We start from the raw sequence: 20,604 nt of genomic DNA on the forward strand, positions 1-20,604 counted from the left end.
ATTATATATTTTTGTTCAGTTATTTAAGCCGGTTTTAAACTAGAAACTGAGTGTTGCATAGTCGGTCGACTGTAAAAATCGACCTATGTCGGGGTGTATCTGGAAATCTAACACGGCCGACTGAAGCATTCCTGCATGTTTTTAATAAGTTTTTAATCATTTTTTATTTTACTCCTTTCTTTTTGGGGTCTTTGTCTCGGTTTTTAGTCTAAGGCGGGCTCACACTTTCCCAAATTATTTATTCATTACGGCGCTTTTATGTTCTTCAATGATTTTGTACGGCTTTACACTTTCATTTCGTATAGGAAGGAGTTGAGCTTTTTTTTTCTACTATATTTTTTTTGGGATATTTTCTTCAATTTGCATTTTCTCATTTTCATTTAGACCTTTTATTCATTGTTTATTTAATTATCTTTTGTATTGTCAAGTGGCTGATTTTTTTTTGTTTTTTAAGGTTTTCCTCTTACGGCCTGTGGTCTGGCAACGGGGCAGTATTTGGGTTGGCTTTTAAGCCATTGTGTAAGTGGGGTTACATCCCAGGAATTTTAACAGGGTTTATGGCTCTTTGGATTTGTAGCGGCACGTGCAAGTGCAGAAGGGTCTCTAATGGGCTGGAGCTACAAATGAGTGGTAAAAAGTCTTTGATACTTAATTAATAAATCCTTAAAAATGTTTACTCGACTTAAACGAAAGTCTTCAATGAATTAAGCAGTAGTAAAGCCCTTGGAATTTACACTCGACTTTGTTCTTAATCCATTGAAAATTCCTGGATAAACTATTTCCGTAAACTAAACAAATAGAAGAGTAGCAAGAACTCAACGCGCAGCTGAAAGTAAATAAAATTGTATTCAATGGAGTACAAGCGAAAATAAAGCACTGACAAACACAAAAGCAATTTAACTCAGGAAAATTACATACACAAAATAAAAAAAAAAAAATGCACACTAGGAAAATCATTAAAACGTCTGAAGGATGACAGCAGCTATAAAGACGTCGGCGATGTCAAGGGAATGAGGCCAAAAGCTGCCCGGAAATGCGGCAACAATTGCAGATTGGACTCTGCGCAACAGCTATGCCCTCCGCTCAGGATGCAATTTAGAATGAAGGAGCATTAAAGTGAATGGCAACGGGGGCGAGAATAGGGAAATTAAAACAGGCCCAGCTCCTGGCGAATGTGGGTCAATAGGCAAACGGCAACAGCAGGTGGGCTACTCATATTCGCGCAGAGACCCGGCACCGAAAAGTTTTCTCTTAAGTTTCGGTTGGGGCTTTGTTTTCCGGCGTGGCGCAAACCAAATTAAATTTTCAGCCAGTCCCTTAAAGGGTTAAAGCGGTTGGCCGGACTTGGACTTTGACTCGCACTGCATTGCCTTTTTACGCTTCAAAACTTTTTTAACAAACATATTCGATTAACTGGCCATGGAACTGGCTGCGATTGTGGGCGGGGCAGCAGCTCGTCCTTTTCCATTGCTATTCTCTATTTATCGAAAACCACTTGATTATGCAGGCTTATCCTTTGCCCCTTTGCCGTTGGTGTTTTCCTTTTGCCTTGTTTTATGTTTTCTTTTTTCGTTTTTTGTTCTTTATAATATTTTTCTTCTGGCTGCTTCACTTATGTATGTCCGACCCCGCAGTGGGTGGGACAGGAGCTTTAGTTTTTACTGGAGCGTGAAAATTCGTTGCAAATCCTTTCTCTTTTTCGGCTTGTGTAATATTTATGATTTCCTGTCGATATATTTGACTGGGCTTTCCTTCTTGTTTGCCAGTTCTTTTGGATTTTTGTTTGATTTCGGTTTGACTAATTTATAAATTGTATTTTCTTGTTAACTTGAAATTTTATTTGGCATTGCTGCTACTCGAGCGTTTCAATTTATATTCGAATTTTTACATCCTTCCCTTAAAACGATTTGCGAAAAATGTTTGCCAATTATGTTAATTTGATGGATTGGCTTGCTTCGCAGTGATACACAAAATTCTTAATGAATAATAATATAAAAAAAATAATAACAATTAAAAAGGACGCAAATTAATAAAAATAGAACTTAATAATTTTGGCCAAGCTTAAAAGTTCTTCTTTTCCCATATATAAAACATATCTCATCCTTTCTCTATATCGCTTTTCTCACTCTCTCTTCTCCCATTTGTTCCTGGCACAAAATAAACTTGTTTAAATGCAAACATAATGCAATAAATTTTATTTCCTTTGTCAGCAGTTTACACAATTTGTTTGTGAATTATTGTTGTTGGCATTTTCTACCGACAAAGTAAGTACGGCTTGTAAATTAAATTGAATTTATTGTACTCGCAGTCGCAGTCTGTAAATTTCCTGATATGCTCTGGACGCACTTTTAAATGGTTTAAAACATGTATTATAATTAAATTTTGTATAGTGGCAATATGCAATAAACTGATTCGAATATAAGTACAAGTGAAACCCTATAAAATTATATCATCAAATTTAATTTTCTTATTTTCAGCAAATACACGATTGTTTACTGCTGCTGGTGAGTCAACAAAATTCTCTTTTTTATACCCCGAATCCATTGAACATGTGTAAAAAGGGTATAATGGGTTTGTGCAGATGTATGTAACAGGCAGAAGAAAGCGTTTCAGACTGCATAAAGTATATATATTCTTGATCAGCCTCAATAGTCGAGTCGATCTAGCTATGCCCACCTGTCTTTCAGTCTGTACCTTTACCAGCTAGAGTCTTTTAATTTTGTCTATCTTTTTCAGCAAAAAAAAAGTTTTTTTGGCTAGTCACTAAATTTGACAGGTAGCTGCTATAATTGTAATTACAAATGACATATGCTAGAATTGTAATTACAAATGACATATGTTTTATTTTATGGATACCATCCCCTAGCCTTAGCTGTATTTGGTGTTGGTAGCAGCAGACTAGGGTATCCCCTAGTCAGGCACTCCCCACCAGAGACCTCTTATAGCCAAATCGTATGTGATTTAAATACAAGCTGCGAAATCTTTTCGAATATGTCCATTAAATCGTGCCGCCAGCTGTTCAACATTTATAGTCTGCATCGCGTTTCATAAAAGTAACAATTTATGCAAAATAGTTTTCACAATCGATTCAGATTTATAATGACTAATTTGGCGGTAACATTTCAAAGAATTGTTGTCATAAAAAAAAGAACTGTAAAAAAGTACACAATAAAATGTACCGAAAAAATATAAATGCGAATGACGCGTGACTAAGCAATAAAAAATTACACAAAAAAAGACATTTTCCAATTTTTTTCAATTGAATTAAATGAACAACAAAGAAAAACCAGAGTCAAAGCCAAAGAAAGCCGCACGCATTCGAAATGTTAATGCGATTCTAATAAATTGTCAAAAGAGTTAAGCTAAACACATACAGAACGGAGGAGCGCCACGAAAAGTGTCAAGAAATGAATGAGAATTTCAGAGGAAGGAATGTCATAAGTACAAAAAAAAAGACCCAAATGAATTTCAAATGCATGCAACGCACGATTGACAGCCGTTGAACAAAACAACGAGCATGGTAATGCAATAAGACACTCCCAGGAACACAAAGGTTTTGGGCTATGGAGTGTGGGGATCTGTCTCGAGGCCCTTCGACCACCGACCACCGAGCAACCCAAGAGTCTGGCAAGCCGCCTGGTTTTTATCACCAGGCGGAGTGTGAAATGCATTAAGCACAACTGTAAATACGATTTTGAGGGTCGCAAGAACTCCATCCTTCATCCCTCATACCGTTATGCCCCGGTCTAATTACTCGGACTGCTCTTTCCCTGCACAAGCTGCTTCGTCTTAGTACATTACTTTTCTTATCTAGGTTCAATTTTAGTCTTTGACTTGGTTTGGGGCTGGTCTAGGTTTAAAAGTCGTTCTTGTCTTCGTCTTTAGAGTAAAAATTAGAGTTTATTTATTTATCTTCAGGTTAACAAAGTTGCCAATCACCTTATCTGCTTGGTAAAACTTGTCAATCAACTCAACTGTCTGGCAACGCCAAATATAATTGTAGCGTTGCCCTGCTTTTGTTTTTTTTTTTTAATATGCAAGAGTGGCAGAGTCTAAAAGTAGTTTGGACCCTTTGGTGGTATATATTTAATTTTTATTTTAAGTGATATAAATATCATAGATTTAGCAAATCAAATGCGCATCATGTTTTATTATATCGTATAAATATTAACTTTTCAATCAGCTGTCATGGCTCAATAGTGGAATAAGGGCGGCATATAAAACGTTTGCCTTTCATGGAACACATTTTTCAGTTGTTGAATTCACATATCCGTCAAGTGGTCGCATCAAGTCGAATGGAGCAGTCAAGAAGCATCCAAAACTCCATATGAATTGTTTTTCAGCACAATCTTAAAACCATGAAAAGCAAACAAGACTTTAGGCTGGGCTAATTTTGGAACATTTCAAGTGTCAGCCCAAAGAAATCAATCAACAATTGACAACAGTTGACGAGACAAAACCATGAATAAAAGACAACAACAAGAATGAGAACCATCATAACAAAATGCGGGGGTCGTCACAATGTGCATTAGCATTTAGGGCAACTGCAAGGGCATGTTGGAAACCCAAAGAAAACATTATGCCCAGATAATGTTAATGTACAAAATTGTTGAGTAGATGACGCGGCGACAAACATAAACTAATTTTGGAAGCGCCCCGGATCTGGTTAGAGAGAAAACATGTCCCCGGTTCGGGCAGCATCGTTAATCATAATTGAGGGGCCGAAAGGGTTTTTTTTTTTTTCTCGATAAGACTAATTGAAAAGGAAATGCAATGTGGAAGCGAGCAAGGCAACCGCAACGGTGACGTCTTTTCCAAACGATTATTGATGGAGCGGCTGCACTCTGGAGACTCTGGAAACTCAAAATAGTGCAGAGGCTCTTCAGTTTTCCACGATAAGTGCAGCTGACTGCACTATGCATTGATAAGCGCAAGCGAGGCCAATGGGGGCGGCAGCTCGGGGCGTAGCCTACAAATGGCAGCTGGAGAACCATGCAGCGATTTTCCGATTTTCAATTTTCCACACAATTTAAAATGCATTTGATATGCCAGTGGATGGCAGGCGTTGGTGGGGGTAAAGTGATTCGATTTCTTTTATTGCTACCACTTAAATTGTTAATTGCAGCCGTGTGTTTAGCGGGCGGAGGGGGAGCACAGATTAAATTTCCAAAACGTAAATTAATTTGGTTCGAGAACAGTAAAACAAACCGATTCGACTTTAAGTGGTGCAGGCTAGCGAAATGAATACACTGAAACCTCGCGGACACTCCTGTTAGATGGACACCTCTCTTTAGCGGACATCATATCACTTCCCTATTATTGGTATATGTACAATATATTAATAAGGACACCTCTCTTGATTGGACGCCAATTGCACGACGGTGGCTGTCCGTCCAAGAGAGTTCTCACTGTATTTACGTGTAAATAGAACGGAAGTAATAGTAGTTTCATATATCAGCCCGCATTTTGATGTAACATAAAAGTGGGGCACGAGGGAACAAGTGTTTATGGAAGATTGAGAGAAAATGGGACACCAAGAGAGGAAGAGAGAGGGGAAGTGAAGGAGATAGATAGAGTGAGAGACACAAAGAGAAAGAGTGAGTGAGAGACAAAGAAGCAGGCGCGAGTGAGCACCGGATCATATTTGAGCCTGGTATTTTTATACGCAATTTCTAGTTTCATACTCTTGTCCAAGGATAGGTATAGCATTTTGTATTTGCTAAAATTTTTCTTAAAACCATTAATCCAACGATTTAGGAATAAGCAAATTGACGGGCATTACACAAAACCGATATGCTCCTTTCACTTTATGAGCGAGTATTTAAAGCGCGGCCCACACGCTGTCAGGCAGAGGCGAAAGAACAGGGCGAACTCTGTCGATTGTTTGCTGTAAGGATAAGGCAGGAGGTTCGTTCGCACAACATATGTGCACTGCGAATACTTCGGTACGGGTAGGGGTTCGGGCAGCTTAGGATTGCGGGCCCAATGAGGGTTTCTGGCATGGGGCAACAACAATGCAGCAGCGTTTCAAGTGCGCCAGGAAATAACACACAGGAAACTCGTATGCAAAAAGTGCACTTGAAAAACTGCTCTTTAGCCGGTTTGAGGTTATGTTTATGTGGCATATAAATAGAAGTATTTTTAAGCACACATTTGGGAACTGCGTCCTGTCAGCCACATATTTACACAACTGCAATAATATTTGTGTCGCCAGGCAACATTTTTACTTGACGACGGCCAAAAGACCAAGACGCTTGGCAAGATGCGCCTTACTCTTGCTCCTGAACTGGCGAACTATTGAAAATTTTGTATGAGCTGCGAGCTTCTTCTACTTTTCTTTTTCTTTTTTTTTGTTGTTTTCATTTTTTGTCAGGCACCGCAGCGAAAGTGATTTATGACTGAGAGAAATGCGGCGAGACTTTGTCGCCGTTGTCTCAGTTGTTGTCTTTGTCTGCCTGCCCAGCTACACAGCTACTTAGCGGCGACTTTGCAACTCGAACGCCAGCTCCCAGTGGTGCATTTGAGACTTGGCTCCTGATCCGTGTGTTGTTTGTGCCAAATGTGCAATAAATTAGTGTTTTGATTTTGTGCATTGCCGGCGAAGTTGGCGCCGTCGAGCTCTCTCCGAACCCTTCAGATGTATGTGCAAAAACTTTTATCGTTTGCTGAGTTTTTAAGTTGCATTTCTTATTCATAGACAGAGCGACAAACTTAAGCTAGAGAGTGAGAGAGAGCTCAAGACATCGAGAGAGAGGGAGAGTCTTAGAACAAAGCCGCCGTCCAAGTGCGTTGCCATGCGATGGCATACGGAATCGCTTATTAAAGATCTTACAAGTACATGGTTCGGGTGCGGGATCCCGGAAAACTCCGTAATAAACACTTGAAATTACGAGTTTCATTCTGTCGCTGGGTTTGTTATGCTTCATTTAAATATTTTTCAAACATCATGGGAGTGCGGCTAGCTAACAGGCGTATCGATGTGAGGATCACACACGCAAATCGTTAGGGATTTGAAAACTCTCGCAAACAGTCCGAACGTTGAACTTACCACTTGAGTGCAAGGCAAAGGTTTTTACTTACCTGAAAGAAGAAGAATGAGTAATTGTAGTACATTTAGTAACTAAATTAACATTTAGTACATTAAGTAATAACAATAGCCTTAGATTAAATAGCAATGCAAACATATGACAGATGCTCGATATATTTCTTATCCCAGTCAAAACTCCTCCATTATTCATTTGTCTACTTTAATAGTTCCTTTAATGGGCAAGCAGAAGTATATATAATATATATACATCCTTTAAACAAGTTAATAGGTCGAATACCCTCTACAGGGCTATTAAACAGGGGTGCAGCTGATCCAGATTCTGGTTCAAATCCGTCAAATCCCGACGTATATTTTCAAAAATATGTAAAACTACTATTCATTCTAAAGAAAATTTGAATGAATGAACACTATCATCTAGGAAATATGATTAGATTGATTGATATTAAAGAATTCTATCCGTTTCGGTGTAAAAAGAAAACCAACTTAATTTGTTACTCTGTATAATAAATGAAGGGTCTTAAACTAGCGCCAGCTACTTTAAGCGACTATCAAACGGGGCTTCCTTTATTGACCAGCAATGAGGTTGAGTGGTTATTTGTTAGTTATTTGGGTCATATGGTTTTTAATGCATTTCTCTCTGGAACGAATTGAAGAAAGCATGGATGTGACAATGCGCTGCACAGTCAGCCAACCTCTGGCAACCTCAGAGTCATCCTCAATTCTCTCTCTCTCCATCTGTCTCTCTCTAGCTCTGTGCTGCACACGACTGCGCATATTTAATTGCTCATTGCGCGTGATTCGCAGCTGGGTCGTGGCAAAGGGTGGACGAGGAGTCTCAACACTCGAGATGTTTGACTACATTACTTTGACAGTTGGCACAAATTGCCAACAGCCGCTTGGTTGGCAGTAGTTGGCAACTTTCTTTCCATCAATTGGAATTCTCGTAGTGCGCCTGCGCAGCATCCTCTTGTGCAGCGCCAGTAGCATTGTGTCAGTCTCTGTTTGTCGCCTACGCGGGGCATGCCTCATTTGCATTAGGCTGGCGTCATGCAACATTTGTGTTTTTGCCAGTCGTTTATGTCTGTCGTCGATCGCCTGCTGCCGCCGCTCATGATGCTGCCGCTGCTGCTGCATGTTGTCGTTGTCATAAGCTGCAGCAGCTGTCAGTTGTCGTTAGTCGATTGTCGCTTCCGTGCAGAAGCCTTTCGGCTTGTAGCACTGTCACCTCGCCGTGGCCCAGGAGAAGGCACTACACACGTTATGCACTAGTTGCACCATGTCATTTGCATAGCATGGGGCATACTTTCTCGTATTGTTTGGCCGTTTAGCCGAGTGAAGCTTGGCATATTAATGCCCTGACGGTCAGAGTTCAGTTGAACGGATAGTTGGGGCACGGATGGTGGGGCAGGTTTCAAGACGAAATTCGATAAAAATCATAATTGTTGCGTAAATATTTGGTCAGCTATAATTGCTTTAACAAAAATATTGTATTATATCTCTGCACGCAGAGTCGGGCGCTGTAAAACAATCATTTACATAATTTTCTTACAAATCACGCACACGAAACGCGCGCGATGGATCAACAAGGGTCGGTTCGGTTCAGCTCAACGCGTCTAGTTGACCAAAACAAAGGCAAATCCAGTTATTGATTTATCCACAACACTGCCAGACTGCGTCTTTTATGCCACATCATTGTGCAACATTATTTCAAATCATCAACAGAGAACTTTTGTTTAGTTTACCTTTATTTTATCTATATTTTTCTCTTTTGGCATATCATCGCTGAAATCAGCTGAAAATGCATTTATGGAATCCCGCGGTCATCAGCTGCGAGCTGATCTCCGAAATGGGGCAACAGCATCATTAAAACTCCAGACGTGGAGCTGTGTATGTAAATTAGGCTTTGAGATTAGATTGAAGTAGGGACGAGTTCAGATGCAATACTCGAGATGTCAAATGATAGATAGTGCATAAAGACTGAAAGAATGATTCAGTCTTGTCGCCTCTCTGTATATGGCTATATATATATATATATATGTTTATATTCATATATGTATATGAGTATATGTAACTCTCGTTCCCATTGTAATCTCAAGCATTAACTGTTATAGCCGGCCCATTCACATTACCCTATCTAATACAAATCCCAACAGTCATTGCCCATTAACATAACTTCATACGGGACGACGTCCTCTCATCGTCGTCCACTCAAACGGCAGTCAACAAGTTCTAATAGGCACACACTCATCGCTCGCCTCCTACACGTAACCAGCTCACCTGGCCCAATCTCATCGCAGCCCGTCCACGGCCCACGCACATACCCTTCCACTGAATGCCCCGGCGCTGCCTTTGCCCACGAGCTGGGAGTGTGCATATTGCATTTATGCAATACGTGCCTTGTTATTGTTCTGTCTGGCTGCTTTCTGGGCTCAGGCTCTAGCTCCAGTCCAGTTCAGTTCAGTCCAGCTACAGCTCCAGCTCCAGCTCCAGCAACAGCCACACACCCACTGTCCGGTGGGCAGTGGAGCGCGTTTGCATATAATTTATATGCATTTGACAGTTTTGACTGATTTATCGATGCAGGAGCATGGCATACATAATGCGTGCAGCCATAAGCCGCCAACTTTTCCAGTTAAATCAGGAATAGTCATGCACACACATGCATATTTGCAAACACACACATACGCATCCGCGGATACGTTAATTTTGCATACTGCTTACGTTGTTGCATATACTTTTACGCAGATCTCAAATCAAGGTCTGGAAGGCAGTTCTTGTTGTGAATCAATTTGCGGTGTTTGATTTAAGCATTTGCTTTTCATATAAGATGATAGATATTTATTATTCAGTGGCCTTATAAATATATACTAGCGGGCATTACCCGGCTTTGCGCGGGGCGAGATTTTGTCTTCATATATGAGACATTTCTTTTTACCCGATCGAAAAATGGATATATACCAACAAGGATGGCCTCAATATTTGAATTATTTACTGAAGCTTCCGTTTGGGTTAAAACTGAGCTCGACACAATAGTTATTATAATGAAGATTTACATCAATTACCACACATGGAACGTGTTAAGTGTCACTTGGAAAACAATCCAAAAGACCCCCAATTGGAATATCCGCATACAGCGGCCCATGCGTTAGTTTATGATGCAGTCTCCGAACTCGGCTCCAATCCTGTCGATGGGTGAGCGACCATCGCACAAATCAAGCTACAGTCAATGGGAAAACAATGCCAAAAGAAAGTGAGTCGTGGGTCTGTAACATGAGGAGCAGACGGGGACGAGGGACGGCATGACTTGGCTGGCAAGTTGGACAGTGGCCCACACGAAAGCGTGTTTTAACAAATTTGATTATATGCACACATCTAACGTTGGCTGTAGATACATTTTTGTATCTGCTTCTCAGCGCGTCATTGTTTTTCCACTTCCACTTCCACAACCATTTCCATTTTCACTTTAGTGGACTTTGTTGCTGTCGTTGGCTTTTGCCCTGTTTTGAAACGAGTCGCTTTACCGCAGTAATAAACAATCAAAACAAATACAAAGGCGACGTTTTATTGAGCACGGTTGGTTGGACTGGTTAGCTGGTAGGGCATCCTATCCGCCCGCCTCCATGGACAGGGCATGACTGGGCGGCGACTCACTACGTGGGTGCGTGCGCCGGGGGCGACTCGACTGGCTCTATTTATGGCGTCTGCTGAAACTTAGCAGCCAAAAGCCAAAACACATTTCGTTGTCCTAATGGCAAAAAGCCAAATATTAAAAAAATACCTAACGAAAAGAAACTTTGCGTGCATTTTTATTGAATTTCGATAATGAGAAATGAATGCAAACTGGCGATAGAGACGACAGCGACTGCGAGTCATAATTCACGGCAGCAGCAGTAGCAGCAGCAGCATTAGCAGTAGCAGTAGGAGCAACACGAGCTCCAACAACAAGAACAGAAACCGCAGTAGTACTGACTGCCATATTGCAAAAGTTTTTCAAGTTCATATTCTTCGTTGCGGGTGCGTAAAATGATTTACCTGCTGCTTGGCTGTCGAAACTTTTTGGTTTGCAAAGTTCAGCTCTTAATCTCATTATACGGTGACTTTTGTTTTCGGACGTGTTCTCTACAGATCCATAGCCCCGAGTCTCAGTGTAGGTGTTTGCGATTTTTGCGCACTGCGCAGTTGTCGCGCTCAAAACTTGAGACCATAAACTTGTCTTGGCAGCCTGGCCGCAATCCAATTGCCAACGTCCTGCCAAATGCTGGGCAACCGAACTGTCTGCGTTATTCATTAGCCTCTAGAAACTGAGATTGAAATTGAAATTTTTGGGATTTTCAGAATGTAACACAATGAATTTAACGTTAAACTTGGGTTGCGTTGGATCTTCGTCAAAACTTGACGCTTTGGCTAATGCGATTACTGAGCATTTCTGTTGCTTTAATAAATAATTCTAAAATGCAAATGACATTTTAAATTTATCTGTGTACTGATCAAATCTTTGGCTTGCAATATTTCTCATGAACAGTTCGTGTTTGTTGGCAAATATCCCGATTGAAAGTTAGTTTAACACATAACTTTCATTTTGGGACACATAGTTGGATTGATTATTTAACCACTTCCTGCTTACACATTTACAATAAAAAAAGACAATCTTTCCCCAGTTTAAGCCCTTTCAGATTACACAACTTCTCGCCTTTTTAATGAAGCTTTAGGCAGTTTTTTCCCAGTGATTGGTATGAAAAACTTATTAAAAAACTCGCCATGGGATACCCTCTTAATAAGACGTCAAAAGTGTGGAAATATAAACTTAATATTATAATAAAAGAGAGCACAATGTATAGATTCAAGTCAGTTTCTTCTTTTTAGTTAAAAAACTTTTTGTTTTGAGCAGAAGTGATCACAAATCTTAATGAATGTTAATTTACGCATATTGGAGAAATACCACAAGTAACTCACTATTTACCCTACTCAAAAGAGTTTGTGGAGCTTAATGTACCCTTTGTACTTGTTATACAGGGTATCAAGACCGCTTTTCGAAAATTAACATATACATCAGTGCAAAGAAAAGCTGTCACCATTTCCCAAATGTTCAGCGATCCAACAACTTTGCCACAACCTTAGCTCAAAGCTTTGTCCAAACAAATCCGTCAATTGACGCCCAAAGTGTTAAGGTCTTAGACCTCCACGTAATAGTTGAGAATAGGTGGAGCAAAGCGCCAACCAATGTCAGTTCATTATGGACACTTTGATGTCATTTGTGAACATTTGATGGGCTTTCGAGGCAGTTAAGACGCAGCGCTGGCTGTTGAATACACATAAAAACGATCATTTCGCTTGAATGCAGTCAGCGCAACTTTATTATTGGAATTAAAAAAACATTCAACGAAACCCAATGAAAATATTACAAAAGGGGCTTTTGTTCGATTTGTCTACTTGTGGCGTCTAATAAGCCATAAAATGATGGTCGGTTTGAATTGGTTTTTGTCGTTGAAAGTAAATATTTGGATGTAGTTTTTTTGATTTCGGCTGTTAAGTGGAAAAGTCGTAAATTGAAGCTCTTTTGATGTGGTTATGATTGCCGTTTTGTGATAAGTGTCAAGGCAGTGAGTCATCCGATACCGACTTAAAGACTTTACTCAGCTCTTTGCGTTCAAACAGTTTAATCAGAGCAAAGGTATTATGTTCTATACACAATATTCAAAGCCATATTCTTAAAGAAGTCGGTAACTTGCTTTAGCCTTAAATTGTTTTCATGCATTTTCTCTTGTGCTCCATATGCAAACATTGTAAACTTCAAGCAGTCTCATACCAAATGAGGAAACAGTACACGGATGTACGAATACAAATGCCCCTGCCAGCCCACATGTGCCACATGCCATGATTGTCTTCGGTTGCACCAAGTGGCTGGGCACATTCAAAAGCAACCGAGAGCTGGGGAGCTGAAGGGGCTGCGGAAACCTCAACTGCAAACTCAAATTCAGGCTAAACCGCCTGCTGCTGCTGTGCAGTGCAGCACTTCACTTTGATTTATCAATAAAAGGCAAAGTTTATTTATGAATTTCCGATTTCAATTCAACGGCCCAGACGGAGGCCACAAAGATACAGATACACTTGAGGAGGACTCCACCACCCATTCGACTTAAATTGTATGAATTACTTCGACAAGATACAAGGCAACAGCCAGCTTCCCGAATCGGGTTCCTTGCTCTCTGGCACCGAGGTACCACCGCATTGTGCTCTGGTTTGCCTACACTGTGGCCATTGCGCAATTGCAACCAGACGAAGAGGGGCGAGAGCTGTCGAGGGCGTATATATCTCTGTAACAGGTAGTATCATGGTAGCTTCACTCGTGATACCAATGCCCCGCGGCTGGCTGCCCACTCCACAGCCATTGCCTGCACTTGCCAATCGTCGGGGGCATCTTCATTCTTTTTTTTTTCCTTTCCACGACTTGTGCGGCGTCAATAATCATGATCAATAAAGTCAGGCTGCCGATATTCGAACTCCAATTTTTGTGGTTTGCCTTTGGTTCTCTGCTCGACTCGTGATCGTTTTGACCGCCGGCTCAGTGCTATGGGAAGATTTCGCAGCACATCAAAAATATTTTTCTCTCTCTCTTCTGCTTTTCTCTGATGGCTGATGCCTGATGCTTGATGTCCGTTGTTGTGTTGAGGCGACATTAGTTTTTATTTCACTGGCACTCACAGAAGTTCATTTTGATTCGATTTGTTCTTTGCAGCCTTTTCAATTTACTTTCTGTCCAAGTTCGTGTTTGGCATTTGTTTCTTGCCTTCAACGGTTATGAATTATTTAATAAATCCACAACGTCGTCCAAGGGTGTGAAATGGGTCGCAGCGAGTTTTCAAAGAAATTCAAAGTGAGGGATTCCGCCAAAACAAATTCACATTTGTGAAAAGACTTAAGTAAGCACAGCGCACTGAGAAAAAGCTTTCGAATATTACTTTCCCAGAAGAGAGCAGCAAGTGCCGTTATAAAGTACAGGAAATCATATATGAAAATTGGAGAAAAGGCCGCTGGTACTAGGCTATTTATAAACGCACAGCGATCACACACACAAGCACTCTGGAGACGGAGATGTGACTGGAGTCGAGTCAAGTCGGATCGGTCTGCGCCCGTTCACCTTCAGCAAAAATGCCATTAAATGCAAGGTGGCAGCAGGGGCAGAAGTGGACAACCACATGAGGAAGCAGCGTGTCGCTGAAGTATTGCACCGCTGTCCGAGAGCAGAAGTAGAAGTAGAAGTAGAAGTAGAAGAAGAAGTAGACAAGGTTAAGCTATAAAGAATTCATTGTCTGCAGTTCAAAGATCGCAAATTGAAAAATTTATATACAAGATGGGCAGGCAAACGGGAGATACAGAGAAAACAGCAAACCGAGTGGGAAGTGCCTGAGAATATTATTAATAAATTAAAGGCCGCAGATAGAGTCAAAAGACCAGCCACAAGTTTACACAAGTAACCCAAAACAAGCGCAGGGGGCAAACGCGGTAAGCGGAACTGCCAAGACGCACGATGCATGTTGCACTTGATGAGATCTTTATTGGCGGCGAATCTGCGCTTTGGTCATGCAACATGAAAAACATAAACCACATGCCTGAAATCAGCGTCTCGTCGTCGTTGTGGACGGTGCACTTGCCATCAAATGCGCTTAGCCCAACTCCTTTAGCCAGCCAGGCATTGGCTAAGGTGTGGGTTGCTTGACTCTGAGCCGCTTCGGCGGAAGGTTTGAGGCTGCAGTTGATTACTGGACGTGAACACGGACATGGACATGTGTGCTGGCCTATGATTAGATGGGCAAATGCACAGCGTGTAGGAAATGCACCATGGTTGAAGCTGACCAAAGGTCTAATGAACTTTTCAGAGAAAGACAGAGAAAGATGAAAAGGTAAAGAGCCCGCAATAAATGCGTTAAATTCTCTAAATATGATCGCTTCAGTCTCTACTGAGCTAAAAGTTCTTTTCGTCCTTTTTGAGTGCATCGATCAAATTCCCAATTCGCAATTTTTAGTTTGCCAAATAGCTGCACGAGTCTGCGACAACTTCAAATGGCTCCCAAATACGCTGAGGCAATAAAAATTACATTTTTTGGCGAATGGAATCCCTAACATGGTTGCCAAAAGTCTAGACGGCCGGCCCAGAGGACGCGGCCAGACAATAGCACAAACAATGCCAAACGCGCGTAGACAGAGGCTGCTGGGATGGTTCCGAAAATTAACTGGAATTGGTTTAGGTACCCGCAAATACACCTTTGGGACACGTCTCTCAGGTCTTGCTCCAGAAGTGGATATGCAAAGCGTATTGTTATAAAAATGGAGGTGAAATGAAAACAAGGCGACCAAGCATTCCGCGACATGATTTAACATAAATAAACCGGCTTAAGTCAACATTTAAAGATCACCAGCGACCCGATACAGTTGGGTGGCGTGTCGAAGGACTCTGGACGGCGAACCGGCTATTGAATGTTGTCTGTCTTAACGAAATGAACTCGTGTCGCAATAATTTATATGAAAAGAGTAAAGACTAAAACAAAACTACAATAAGCGATGACAGAAATCGAAGCTCTGCGAGAAAAAAAGGATGGACCAAGTCGGGGCAGCTCGCCAGCCAATCTCATAGTGCGAGCTGCGTGCCTGCATGCTTTGGATTGTCGTGCTAGAGGGGGGCACAGGGCATGTGGATGATACTGTTGGAGGCGTTGTCTTTCGATTTCGTTGATTCGTTGCGGGCCGCGCTTGTTGTTGATTTAAATGGATTTCTGTTGTAGTTTTTCAGATGTCTACAAGTCGGGCTTATGTTAACAACGACAATCAATAGCTATTAAAAGCCGCGATATGTGTTATACATAACTCTGGAGGTAACTGCTAACTTGAGGTTATCGGGCCATAGATTTCACGTTCGCCGTCTGCCGTCTTCGCGTGTGGCAATTGGTGCCGGCAGTGGAAGATCTGCCACAGCTCCCAGCAATGCAGCATTGCGATGGTTGAGCTATCCGAACACTTGCCCAGCTCTCCCCAACGCCAAAAGGCGCACAAATAAACAAACCGACAAATGATAATGAGACATTTTATATTACAGCGACAAGTTGGTGTGGGGCTGCGGTTCCCCGATTTCGGTATGAGTAATGAACCACCGTGAGCATTAAAAATAAAAACCAGAGCACCGCCAGAGCCATTGCCATTGACAAGCGCGAGCCACAGAGGGGCAGAGGCAGGCACAGATTGTGGTTTCAATATACGAGAGTACAAGTTAGGCATATAAATTTCCTTGTTTTTATAACGCTGCCCGGCATGTCTTTTGGCATTGTCTAAGAGACCGCCGTGATTTTGTGTTTTTTATTAACTCTTTATGGATTCGCAAGAGGATCTCATCGTCGACGCCGGCGATTAAAACAATTTTACGACTTAATGAGCCACTCGCCGGCCATTTGCCGGCGAGGCATGTGGGTGCCACATTGCCCACAGGCTTCAGCTCCAGCAGCATCTTCATCTCTGGCAGCACAGCAACAGCAACAGCTCCAGCTCCCAGCCCGAAACAATAAAACGATGATAATGATGATGTGGCGCATAGAGGTGACAAAATTGCTGTACTCACAACTGCCGGCAACTCAGAACACTTGGCATTAAGGCCCACTCGTGCAAGCCCGGTGAAAGCCGAGACTAGAGATAAATGACAGCATCTTAGTAAAATAAAAATGTTTATGAGTGCCACGAGCATTAGAGATTGGGCAGGGACTGGCGAGCGCTTTAATGTCTTTTGCAAGGCAATTAGCGAAAAGATTTCGACCAACATTTGCCCAGATTCAGCTAAAAGCAAAACAAGTACTTATGTCTAGTCAATAAAAAGATAAAACCATTGAGAAACCAACCCGAAGCTAGAACAGGTTTTTTTTTTGTGCGACTTAGTGGTAGGGGACTAAATAGCTTATATTACATCTTAAAATCGCCTTATATTATCAATAGTTGTGAGATGGTTCGGATCATGGTTCGAACCTTGGTTTGTCATACGGTTTCAAATTGTAATCAAGCTAATTTATATAATATGCTCTTCTACTCAAAATATTGGAAGCCGTCCATTTATGTATAAAGCCGTTTTTACTGACAGACTGACTGATTGACATAAACGGCAAGGGCCTGAAAGCTTAAAGTTGTACAGCGGCTACCTTTTGATTAAAAGTAAACATATTGATGGCATTGCCAATTGATCATGTTTACAAAACTGAGCCTAATTTTTGATTGGTTAAAGGTGCGTTTGATAGTGAAAATGATTAAGCTCGGGCTCGTAAAGGGTTAGTTATAAAACAGTCTTGAATTTTATTTGCATGTTAAATAAAAGTACTTTTATAAAGTGGCAGGCATTTTGTTTATGAGTTCCGTGTCTAAGTTTCTTCGTTTATAAGCTAGATTTTTGAAAACTTTTAGTAATAGATTTTGTTTTTTAATCGTAATTTTTTTTTTTGAAGAGGAAGCTCTATTCTGTTTGCCATTCAATTTAGGCTTCTCTATTGACTATTGATTAAAGATATCGCATGCAGTTTTACTTAAGCATAATCGACGTGGGCGAGGTACACACAACAATCACAGACTGTGCCCATAACACAGCGACTGTTATTGTGTTGTGTTTGTTGCTGTTGTTGTTGTTGTTGTTGTTGTTGCTGCTACGAGTTGTTGCGGGATGTTGTAGTTGGTTACGCTTGGTGCAAGTTTAGTTGCTTCAATCAAGTCAACGAAAATTTTCTCAAACTCAATTTAAATCAAATGCTTGGCGTCGCAAACACTCGCACACTAACATACACACACACACACACAAACACACACACACATGGGAGCATAAAAGGCTTTCGAAAAGATGCCATGTTGGCTGTTTTTGGCTCTTCTGGCTGTTTCGTTTCGGTTGTTTCTTGGCTGTGCAGCCGCAGCAGTTTTCACTGTCTTTGAAGACTTTGATTGTCAATTTGCGATTGTCTCGAAATTGAAGCGAGCGACAGCAACAACTGCAACAACAACAGCAACAACAAGAGAGACATTGGCAACATCAGCCGACAATTCGTTGGTTCTGGTTCTCTGTCTGTGAGTTCTGTCAGTTGGCTCGTCTATTTTTAAGTCGCTTTTATTTTACCATTGAACGATTGTTGTGTGGTTTGGTAATTGCTGCAAGGGCGAACGCCCGAAATGCCCAACTTTAAAATTGGTAACGCACATCAGCCAGGCAGCTTGATAGAAACATTGAGAAAGGGAACCGGATCCCATGTGTCTGTGGCAGGACCAGAAGCGGAAACAAATTTGCGAGAGTTACGACTTGAGGCCGGAGTTAAGGATATATATATATATATTTAAGAAAAAAACGGGTTACAGTTCTCGACTGATTGACAGTCGAGCATGGCAATTGGCACTTGCATTAACTTTGATATGGCCAGAATTGTCTGTGCGAATAGGGTTACAGCCCAAAAGAGAGATATAGATAAATGTAGGGATAGAAGTATATAATGGGAATTCGTATCCTCCAGCTGTAATTTGGTGTGGCCCTTATTTGGAGTCTGCATTCGATGTGCCGATTAGTGGTCGATTGACAAAATGATTTCACAAAACTGCGATCTAGTATTAATTTAATTTGTGCAGCCAAATTGCTTGGGAAATTGTTTTCTCAATTTAAATAAGATGGCCAATTGCCACGCCGTAGAAATAAATAAGCTGACCTCGATAACGCTGAGACGCAACGTCGTGTCGTCCAGGTCATTGCACGGTACGCCCTCAACATTCCGCCGATTCACAAACGGAGAACCAATAACACATCCGTTCGCCATAAAATTCATGGCCGAAAACCGAAAATGCTTTTCAAATACGAAAAGCAGGCAGCTACTTTACCGGTCATAAAAAGGCATCGTAATGCTCCAACTACAGTTCCAGCTCCAACTCCGACTCCGACTCCCATGCCAAAAGCCAACAGCCATCCGCCAACCGGCAACCGCATTTAATCACACATTTTCCAATGAAACTGCAGCAAATTGTTTATTTAATTTTTAATGTGTGCACTAGAGACACAGCGACTGGAGGGCCGTGAGGCGGCAGAGACAGTTTCGATAGTGAAGAGCCGAGAGTCGAGAGTCGGGCGTCTCTGGGAGTCGAGGCTAACGGGGCCAAGAAGGCAGACGTACACACGTTTCGCGTATCTTTGGGATGCGCGTTGCGCACTTCGCTTTATGGCCATTAGCGTATGATTTGTCTTAACAATTAAGCGCAGGCCGACTCGGCTAGACGCAGCGTACCAGCGCAGCAGAGCCAGCAGAGACTCTTCGATCTGCTGTTCACTTTTTATCTGTATCTTTAAGATACATATGCTACATGTGTACATGGCGCAGGAAAGTTGTTGTAGCTGTTGCTGTTGTTGTTTCGCTTGCGGCTGCCAGGCAGCCACTTCAAAAGAAAAATGTGCATGTGCATCTTATGGTTCCTCGATGTGCTATGCAACCATGTTTATATATTTTATTTCCACTCGTGCTTGGGCTAGTTGTTGCTGTTCGGGTGTCTGGTGTTTTATGAGTTCGCCTAACTGATTGATGCGCCTATTAAACGATTTCTCATTCGCTCGGGGTCTACTTACGAATATGTCTGTGGTATGTGGCGTTATTTTGACGTTAATTGGATTGCTGGCTAGGAGATGCAAGACTGGCCAAAATGAATAATGCCACACGAAAAGTGTGGGGAAAATAATTGAATAATCATTTAATGATTGCTTTCAAATGTTTGTGGGAGTTGTGAGAGCGATGAGATGAGAGAAAGCCCAACAGATGAAATGATTAACAGAATGAAGGGACTGCTGAATATACGTGAAAAGGCCTGAAAAATACACTATTTATAAAGAATTAGTAAGTCGTTTCGACGTGCCCAATCAACTCCTGTAAGCCTCTGTCGGCGCACCTCAGGCAGTTTACCTTGTAATTTATTTATGAATTTAATATTTTTGGCAAATAAAGCGACCTTCTTGCGGCCTCAGCAAATTTCATTAACAAAAACAACTGGATTGTGTTGTGGCTGGCTCTTCCTTTTTTTTCATTAAAAATATTTTCATACAAAGCCCAAATGACATCAAAGATTCATATTTATCATGTCGAGACGAGAATGTCTGGCTAGGTCTTTGCCTATGAAACGAGCAGGGTCTATGTCTGCCCAGGACTGTGAATTGTCTCTTTGAGTCTCTCACTCACTCTCTCACTGTGTCTCTCTTTCTCTTTCTCTTTCTCTTTCTCTCTCTCTCTCTCTCTCTCTCTCTCTCTGACTGGTTGTTGGCTAACTGTTTGCGTAACCACGTGCGACCCGCCCACAGCCAAGAACCGTCGCGACGAGCAGCTGTCCCTGTTCGAATGTCGACAGCGTCTATCATAGTGCTTAAATATTTATAAATTTAAATTCATGTGAAAAACAAAAGCGCCTATCGCTGGCCTGGGCCTGGAGATTGGCGACGTACTGGCGACCGAATGCAACCATGTCGCACAATTCAACAGAAATTGAGAAATGTCAAAAGGAAATGGCGTAATTTTGTAATT

The 20,604-nt window shown here is 41.6% G+C and overlaps 1 long non-coding RNA gene across 1 annotated transcript in view; it reads right to left on the reverse strand.

Moving 5' to 3' along the window:
* The window catches only part of LOC115770521, a 95,678-nt gene that overhangs the window by 8,719 nt on the left and 66,355 nt on the right, over window positions 1–20,604 (reverse strand). The window lies entirely within an intron of this gene.

The sequence above is a fragment of the Drosophila novamexicana genome, unplaced genomic scaffold, assembly GCF_003285875.2.
Source record: "Drosophila novamexicana strain 15010-1031.04,08,12 unplaced genomic scaffold, DnovRS2.1 tig00004555-arrow-pilon, whole genome shotgun sequence".
NCBI classification, from domain to species: domain Eukaryota; kingdom Metazoa; phylum Arthropoda; class Insecta; order Diptera; family Drosophilidae; genus Drosophila; species Drosophila novamexicana.